General features: G+C 33.1%; 1 pseudogene; it reads right to left on the bottom strand.

Moving 5' to 3' along the window:
- Positions 1-1,359: 1,359 nt before the first annotated feature.
- On the bottom strand, positions 1,360-8,572 carry LOC121202905 (transcription factor TCP2-like; annotated as a pseudogene).
- Between the last annotated feature and the right edge of the window lie 652 nt (positions 8,573-9,224).

Genomic DNA, 9,224 nt, shown 5'->3' on the forward strand with positions numbered 1-9,224 from the left:
ATGAATGGGAGTTGTTTTATTGCCTGAAAGGCTGTTCTCAAATGCAATGAAATGGTAACATCAACAATGTTTCTTTCCTTCTGTCTCAATCATCCTTTTTTTCCAAACATTTTTCATGCTTGTGTTGTTAAGTGAAGAAGTATCATTGTGTAGTTGCTTGAATTAGTCTTTATGTAAAAAAATTCATCGGTTTTTATTGTTGAAAATTTCATCCATTTTGCTTGAATTAATCTCTACGTGTTGATATAAGGTACATGTGATACTGCAAGTGGTATTGTTTAATTGCTCTATTAGTCACGTCAGCACTTACAATGAAAATAGATGAAATTTTTAACAGAAGAATCAATTTACTCTTTGATATAATATATAAGATTAATTTATCTATCCTTTTTTAAAAGATATAACAAAATGCAATGCTAACTCTTCACCCTGGAGGAACAATATCGTTGTTTTATTTTCTTTTCATAAAGCATTTGTGTTTTGTCAACTCTGAAGGCATAAAAGCCGTATAGCCCATACACAAGTTTTGTATTGAATTTTAGATGTTTCATTAAGAGGGCAGTAAGAGCAGTCCATTCACCGGCCCCCCATCTCCATTAATGGATTTCATTAGAAATAGTTTATCAGGTAAGATTTCACTTTCACATGAGCTTTACCATGTACAGAACCCCCCATCATTGCAGTCATTGATATTTCACGTGAGCCAACTCAGTGATCCCACCACTTCAATTCGACTAGCTATAAATTAACTCAACACTTCTTTCATCCACCAAGACTTGTTGACACCAACCTCAGGTTCAATATTTAACTGTTAAGTATGTTGTATGCTATATTTAAGGATTGATGATGCTACCATGTGGCTTATACATGAAAAAATGTAATTCATAAAAATAAAAATAAAAAAACAAGACTGTTTTATTCTTTAATCTAATGTATAGAGATTAATTTGTTTAATTTTTGAATAAGGGACTAAATAAACCAACGTTTCTATGTATTCAGCAAATTAATCTTGGGGAGCTCTATCTTTTTTGGCCTATTATATAGAATCGATGTATAATATAAGCTTATGTATTAAGCAATTTATCCCAACATCAAAGGCAAATGTCATTTTAAGCAAGAACAAATTGTTTCAGAGCTTGAAAACAGAAGCACATGAATCAATGTATAACATTCCATTGGAAGAACATGGATTAGTGATTTCAATCATCAAAAACATATATATATGCCATTGGTACCTCAAAAAAAAAAAGAGGTTGATGTTGTGAAGAAGGGTTTATGGCTCATAGACACAAGGCTGCATTTTAACAAATTTAAGGACATTTTGTAAGATAGGGAAAAAGACAAGGCAAAAAAAAAAGGGAAAGGAAGGAATAACTTGAATTGAATTGGTTTTTTGTTATACATGTTGGAAACACACAATGATTGACTTCAGAAAAGGATAAAACAGAAAATACCAACAATTTTCAGAAGCACAGAAATAAAGGTATATCAAATAATCACCCAAATGCATGCACATTCACTCAATGCTTTCCCACTGCAGCTCTCTCCATCTCTGCTTTCCTGCATCCAAAATTTTTGCACCAAATATTAGCATAATATGGTTCAAATTGGTAAGACTACAAGAGAACTGCAAAAAGAAAAAAAACTAAACCTCCTCTCATAATCAAACAATCCATTGTTGGAGATTCTTTGTTAAGGGAAAAATATTATCCCTTCTTCAACCTTTCAGCATAATATGATCCCCCTAAAACATCTTCTAGTCATTCATTGACTGACACGACAAATTTGGGAATAGGCATATCATTCATCTAAACCAATCCACGTAACACCCTATTATAATTAGCCCCCGAAAAAGGGTGATTTTTTCTTCTATGATGAGCCTAGTAGAGCATCCGATCAAGAAAATAAGTGACAATCCACTATTCTCACCTTTTAAGTTTTTTGTAATGCAACAACTCAAAGCATATTAGCACACTTCAAACTCCTTGGATCATACATCCTCAAACCCTCATTCCCAAATTAATTATGCTATTCCTATTCAATTGCTGTTCTCACAGTACATTTACCAAGGGTCAATGCTTCACTAACATCTAAGTTTGATAATACAATGGGGTGAAATTCTTTTGCACAAGTTTAACTCCATTTACCCTAAGAATGACTTCAGCTAGTACTAATAAGGGTCCATGGTGTTTCAGTTTGGAAGCTTTTGGATCTTAATGTATGAAATGAATGTTGTTTTGCTACTTCTAGAATTTAAGTTGATAACTAAAACTCATATTTAAGAATAGAAGATAACAAGCAATATCCCTTTCCTTTTCTATTTTTCTTCGTATATAAACAGTCCTGAGCATAAGCATTAAGTAAAATACATAAAAAAAAAACAAATATATCTTCTCAGGACATTAAAGTTAATTTACTTTCCTAGTGAATGTCAACAATAATTTATCTTATATGCGTAATCTAACTCAGGTAGAACAAAATTGCTCAAAATCTAGTCAAGTTTAAAGTCCCTAGAACAGCTTTTGGTTTAACTCCCTATAGTTTGCATAACCTCACTAACAAAGCCACCCGTTTGGAATTGCTTTTGGATCAAAAGCTGTGATGGAAAAGGGGCTACATTTTGTTGCATGTAAACTTTCATTAACCTTTGAAACCAAACATACCATACAAGTAAGGATGCCATGACTTTTGAAGAACAATTTTTAACCTAAAGGAATATGAACACTCTAGATAGAGCATATAAGGCAAGAAAAGAGCAAGATAGCAATACCAAGGATCTTCTAAACTATTATTCCTTTGAATTGATATAACTTTTAGCTTTGCTGTGACTCAATGGTATGGTCAAATCAAGAGAATGTCAACAGCTAAAACATCAAGAAGATGATACATAAGTTAAATCTATAGTCTCAACATTTTAACCTTCAAACATATAAAAGAAAAAACCCTAGCTAGCATTCTTAAGATACTTTTGTAAAGACATATTTCAAAATTAAGTGGAGAGTATTCTCAAAAGAAGTAACCTTTTTTTTCTTGAACAATGAATTCTTAAATAATGTGAAGAAATTGTGGGAGCAGTTTTAAGGAATTCATCAAAATAAAGGGCCTTTCGTATATAGGACTGAATATAAAGATTTGAAAATAGAAAACTAGACTAGTTTTCTCACTAGTAGTAATCTTTAATTTCCCTTGCACAGCCTGTATTTAGCCTTATTTTTCTATCAAGAGGACAACTCAAACATCTAACTTTGTTCATCATGATTTCTAATTTCTTTTACAATTCTTAAACTACCATTTCTCAAATTCTAAATCGTATTTACAAAATTCTTTATTAGGTGTTACTTTCTCTTCTAATGGGATAAATCTTAAAACTACACATGAATTTTGAACTAATGCACAATTTGATACATAAACTTTGACTTGGTATAATTATACACATGAAACTTTGATTATGGTTTGAATGTATATATGAAACTTCAATTTTGATTCAACTGTACACATTTTAAAAAATAAATACACCAATTTTTTTACATATTAGACAAATATAAATATTTATGTATGCAATATGTAAACGTAAAATGGTTCTATAATGATAATTGTGTAAGTGATTAATAAAAATTAAATCAAATGTAAATTTCATATATAAAAATACATTGTTTTATGTTTGCTGATTTACTATTTTTGTGCCTACCATTATACTTTTGGTCATTATTAATATTACTTTTGACCTTACATCTTACAAATTCAATTACACCTTGGGAAACCTTCTAACCATAAGATTACTTAGTAAATTACTGGCTTACATTACCTAATTTGGTTTATATGAATAAAATGTAAGATTTTATTGTTCTGTTGATATGATAATTTATGTGAATTAAAAATATATTTTACTAAATTATGCTTATTATAAAATTTGCTTTGTTTTTTTAACATTTAAACAAAGAAATTGCAACAATTTTAGTCAAAATAGACTTACATATGCTAGATGGAAGTTTAGTTATCTTTTTTGAGTGAATTATAGCTACATACATGATTGTAAATATGTTAGAAATCAAAATTAGATTTCACCAGCACTTGAAATATCTGAGTAGGACATTAAATTAGAGTTTTATTTCATTTTGATAAATAAATAAATAATTCTTATTCAATTTAAATAAAAATAGTTCATTAATTTCTTATAGTTTAGAAATGTTTAAATTCTCAGGAATGATAGGAAAAACAAAAAAAAATTAAAAAAAATGGGCTAGAGAATAAGGTGTAATGTATCAATATTATAAAAAAGAACGGCAAGTTTTTCATAAAATTAGAAATTCTACATTACCTAAAAATGATATGATAATGAAAATATCCCATTTATTAGTAAATCTTATCATTGCTAGAAATGCAAGACTAAGGATTCAGATTCCAAATAAGAGAACATAAACATCAAATACATTGGCACTTGGGACTTTAACTTGAGGGCTTTGATTGAATTCAAAGTTCAAACTACAGGCACATTTCTTTTAGTGTGTCTCTATGTTTTAGCCATTTTTATTATAAGAACAGTGACAGCTAACTTACAATAATACACAAATAAAATTTTTGCCTTTTCTAAACCTAGGAAAACATTTACCTTGGGAGCAGCCATTAGTGTTGTTGAAGTTTGAGAGCTCGAGGTCTTACGTGCATGGGTTTTCTTTTTTTTTTTCAAGATTTAATCTACCCCTAATTAACAACTCAGAAACCTGACAGGTGTTAGCTGGTGATTGCCATATGTCCAGTAGGGGGCAAAAATAAATTAAGGTTCTAAAGCTATATACCAAAGTAAAACCTGGTTTCAAAAGTAAACTTTAATTGTTCTATTCAGTGCCCAGCAAGGCTTGGCCACCAAGCAACTAACACCTGGCATGGGTTCACATATGTTAGGGGGAAGGGAACCAGGAAGAGAACAAACAAGGAGACAAGTAGCCGGTGCTTACTCACAGCAATCCATGCAGGAATCATGAAAAGACTATATAATACTTGAAACCCACAATTAAAAAAATGTCCCCAATGGTAAGACTTTATGAATACCAAGAAAGTGAGTGATTCATGGTACTATGCTATGCACGGGCACGACACGTAAACCCAAAAAAAAAACCAGCCAGAAACAAATTTAAAATAAAAAAAGAACAAGAAAGAAGAACCCTTGAACCAGGCACAAAAATTTGAACTTTAACTAAGAAATTTAAGCAAAGGGAATATTCGAATGCAAAATGCTAGTTAATGAAGATGTTGAGCTTACCAGGGAAAAGATGGAGCCAGGTGGAAACCATTTTTAAAGGAAACTGATTAGTTCTTGCCTTTTCCTTTCTGGTCTGAGCTCCTGTTTCCATCCCCATAGCAGAGCTGCAAGCGGCCATCTAATCCAGCCGTGAATTGATGGTGGTGATGATTCTCCACTGGTGGTGTACCAATGTATAAGGGTGATGATCCATCTATAGAAGAAAACCTCTGGAGGTGATGAGGCAAAAAAGGAGAATTGGACTGAAGGGTCCCCCTATTGAAACCAGCAAGGCCGGAAGAGATTGTGAAATTGAGGTTGTAGTCAACCCCTTGCCCCGGTTGTGTTGTTGCCACCGGGATGAGATGGTCAGGGTTTGGAACAAACGAGAAATGCTGCATCTCTTGATGGTTTTCACCTGACACGGTGAATGGTGGTGTTGTCATTGGTTGTTGCAAAGAGTTCACTAGATGGATTTGTCCTCCAGGAAACCCTGAAGAATGATGACCTCTTGAAGAAGATGGTCCAAGTAGCCCCGAGGCAAAGTAATCCATTGGAGTCACTGGCCAGAGCCTAGCAGTACTATTAGCCTTTTGGTAAAAATCAGACTCCGCACTAGGGTCTTGATGTGCTGAAGCTGAAGCTGATGCTGAAGGACTAGTATTATTGTTGCTAACATTTCCAATACCACTAGTAAGCAACTCAGTAAAGGAGGAGTTTGAGAAATGGGGTTCACATTTTGTTGTTGATGACCCTCCTTTTCTTTTGCTGTTCTTTCCCTAGCTCGTTCCCGAGCTTTTACACGGTTCACACGGGTCCCAGACCTTGAAAGTGATAAACTCGAGTTCTTACGAGTCTCAGACGTGCTACTGGAAGCTGATTTGGACAAGGAAAGGTGTTGTTGGTAATTGCTTGGATCACCATCTAACTCAACTTCAGCTGAGTCAAACCCTTGTTCTATTCCCCCACTCCCTCTTTTCTCATCACTCAGTTGCTTTGGTGTATCAGGGAATGAAGTGTTAAGTGAAGGAAGTTCAGCAATAGCATCAGAAGCTGCTTTAATTAGCCACTCAACAGCTTTACTAGGCTGATCATACCCCAACCGATCTTGGAGGTCATAAAACTGTATAGCTGTAGTGACAGATAACCTTACTCGCCGGTCCCTTAACCCTTTCGAAGTCCATACCTTGCTGTGCCGATCTTTCCCACCGGATGCTCGAGAAACCCTAATAATCCTCGAAGAGTTATGCCAACCTCTAAGAGAATTAGTACCAATGGTGTCAGCTACACCACCATTTGCAACAGCAGTAGCAGCAGCCCTTTTGATGAGTTCTCCATCTTCCTCATCATCAGGGAAGTTGCTGTCACTACCTTTTTGACCTATCTTGCTTGTCTCATTCCTTCCATTACCAACTGTTGAGAACTTACAGGTTTGTGTCTGAATCTCATCCACCTCCATACCACTTTCATTACTTTCTCACAAAACCAAACAACTCAAAAACCTCCCCCCTCCCCCCCCCCCTTTTTGCCCCTTTTTTTTCAAAGAACAAGAAAATCTGGGGATTTTGGATTATTGTTAGAAAGAGAAAGAGGAAACAGTGGTGATGGTGTGAAGGGAGAAATTAATGAAAGTGGGGTTGAAATGTTCTATGCATTGATGACCATTACACAGAGGGGTACTTTGGATTATGTAGTGATAAAAGCCTTTGATATATCACAGTCCAAGTCAGGCTCTCTCTCTATCTTTCTATCTCTCTCCTTTAAGCTTTTTGCAGCTGCAGTGCTTTCAAAAGCAAAAAAACCTGAAAAATGGCAGCCACACCCTGCAAAGAAAAGTACAAAAGAAAAAGAAAAAAAATTAAATTAGAAGATAAGGTAAAAAAAAGCATCTGATGCTTCAAATTATGCATTTAACAAAACTCCTTTTAAAAATTTTAACCACACACAACAGTTTCAAGGTTGAAAACCATGGGATGAGTGAGAGATCTGACTTACTGCCTACTGCTATATTATATGTTGTTTAACCCTACCTAAAGTGTTTCAAAGTCGATAAGCCTTTAACAGAAGTTGAAAACAGAAAAGCTACTTGAATTGTAATTACATTGCAGCAGCTAATATATATATATACCTTGAATCTGACAGTAACCCTCTTTTCAGCTTCACAATTAAGCTAAAGAGAAAAGACAGTAATTGCTGTACAATTTGGTGAAGAACTGAAAAAAAAAACCCAACCCTTTCTTTTTCTTTTTTCTTCTCTCTTTTCTCTTCCTTCAGTTATTTAAAGCTTTTTCTTTTAAGCTGACCCTAAAAATGGCAGACACTAGCATCACCACCATTAGTGTTTTAGCTTAATAAAAAGACTAGTAAATGACAAACCACCCCATTAATAAATAAACTGTTCCTGAAATTACCAACAAAGAATAAAAACTCTCAAAAATCAAAGACAAAATTATATTTCGTTGTTTTTGCTCACTTTGAAACAATGTAAGTTGTTTACAGGTGTCGACTTCTTACACAATAAATATATCACACACAAAAAAGGGTATGTTTTGATTTTTATTTTTCCCTCTTTTTCTTCTCCTTGCTCTTCACTGATTGAAGTCAAGATAATAGCCCACAACTTAAAAATCCAAAACCAGACTAACAGATCTGCAATTCACTGCTTCTTATGAAGAAAGCTTCAGCTCTAAACAGATCTGTTACCTGCAAAAAAAAAAAAAAGGAACCAAAAGAGTTCTTGAGATATCATGATTAGCTTCTCAATCAACTTTGATCAAAGTCGTAAAAAAGCTACAACCTTTAATACTTGTTATTTCCTGTTCCATTTAAAAAAAGGTGGGTAATTTACATCATCTATCCTTAGTCTCAAAACAAGTAAATAGTGGTTAAGAAAAGATTTCATTTTTATGCATAGACCAAATTTATTAAAAACACACACACCCACAAGCTTTACATAATCAAATCCACTCTTTTAGCTTCAAAAACAAAAGAGAATATTAACAAAGTTTAAAGAAGCATTAGTCGCATCTCCCCTTACAAATTCATGAAACTATAAAAAGCCAAAAAAAAAAACTTTCTTTAGTAAGCAAAAGTTAATGAATTCACTTGAATTTTCATAAATAAATAAAAAAACTTACAGCTAGTTGCAAGGATTGAGTTACTTTGTAAGAGATGATGAGACTTAAGACAGAAATGGAAAAAATAACTGGGAATTGGTAAAAAGGTGAGAAGAGAAGAAGATATTTAGAAGTGAGGGTGTTTCTGTATATAATATGAATATGAGGTTTAATGTGAAAAAAAGGAGTATATATCTATATGTGTTTATATATATATGAGAAAGAAAATAAGAGAAAAAACATTTCAATTCATAACCATTCGATCGAACAAATGAGCGGCTTATCGGGAAAGGACCAGACACTGCGCCGTGCCAATCTTTAAGAGATGTCCTCTTTCTCCCACCCTTTGCCCTCTTCTTCCTCCTATATTTACTTATTTGCCATTTCTTCTATGCTTTTTTATTAGGTCCGACTGAAAACTAATTGTGGTTCGCTTAAAACTATCCATAATGTCTCCTAACTCTTAAATAAAAAAATAATATATTTTAATATATTCAAATTATAATTTTATCTGTATTAAGAATAATGCTTATATCAATCGAATTAAAACTCATTCGACAACTACTAGTATTAATGATGACATGGATAAAAATCAAAACTACAACCTAATACTATATTTCTTAGTGTAAACCCTATTTTATAAAATTCATGTTTTTTTATTAGATATTACCTGGTTAACTTAACGTGTATATATCTCATTAAATATAAACTTATTAATTAATTTTTCAATAATCTCTCATTTGATTAATTGGAAGCCTTTAAACGTTGCATATAGGTAATGGAAATTGGTTTTTTATTATTTTCACCCTATCAACTTATCAAATTTTAAGGGTAAACTATTAAAATAGGCACTTTTATTTGCCTCAGAT

The sequence above is a fragment of the Gossypium hirsutum genome, chromosome D10 (assembly GCF_007990345.1).
Source record: "Gossypium hirsutum isolate 1008001.06 chromosome D10, Gossypium_hirsutum_v2.1, whole genome shotgun sequence".
In the NCBI taxonomy this organism is placed as follows: Eukaryota; Viridiplantae; Streptophyta; class Magnoliopsida; order Malvales; family Malvaceae; genus Gossypium; species Gossypium hirsutum.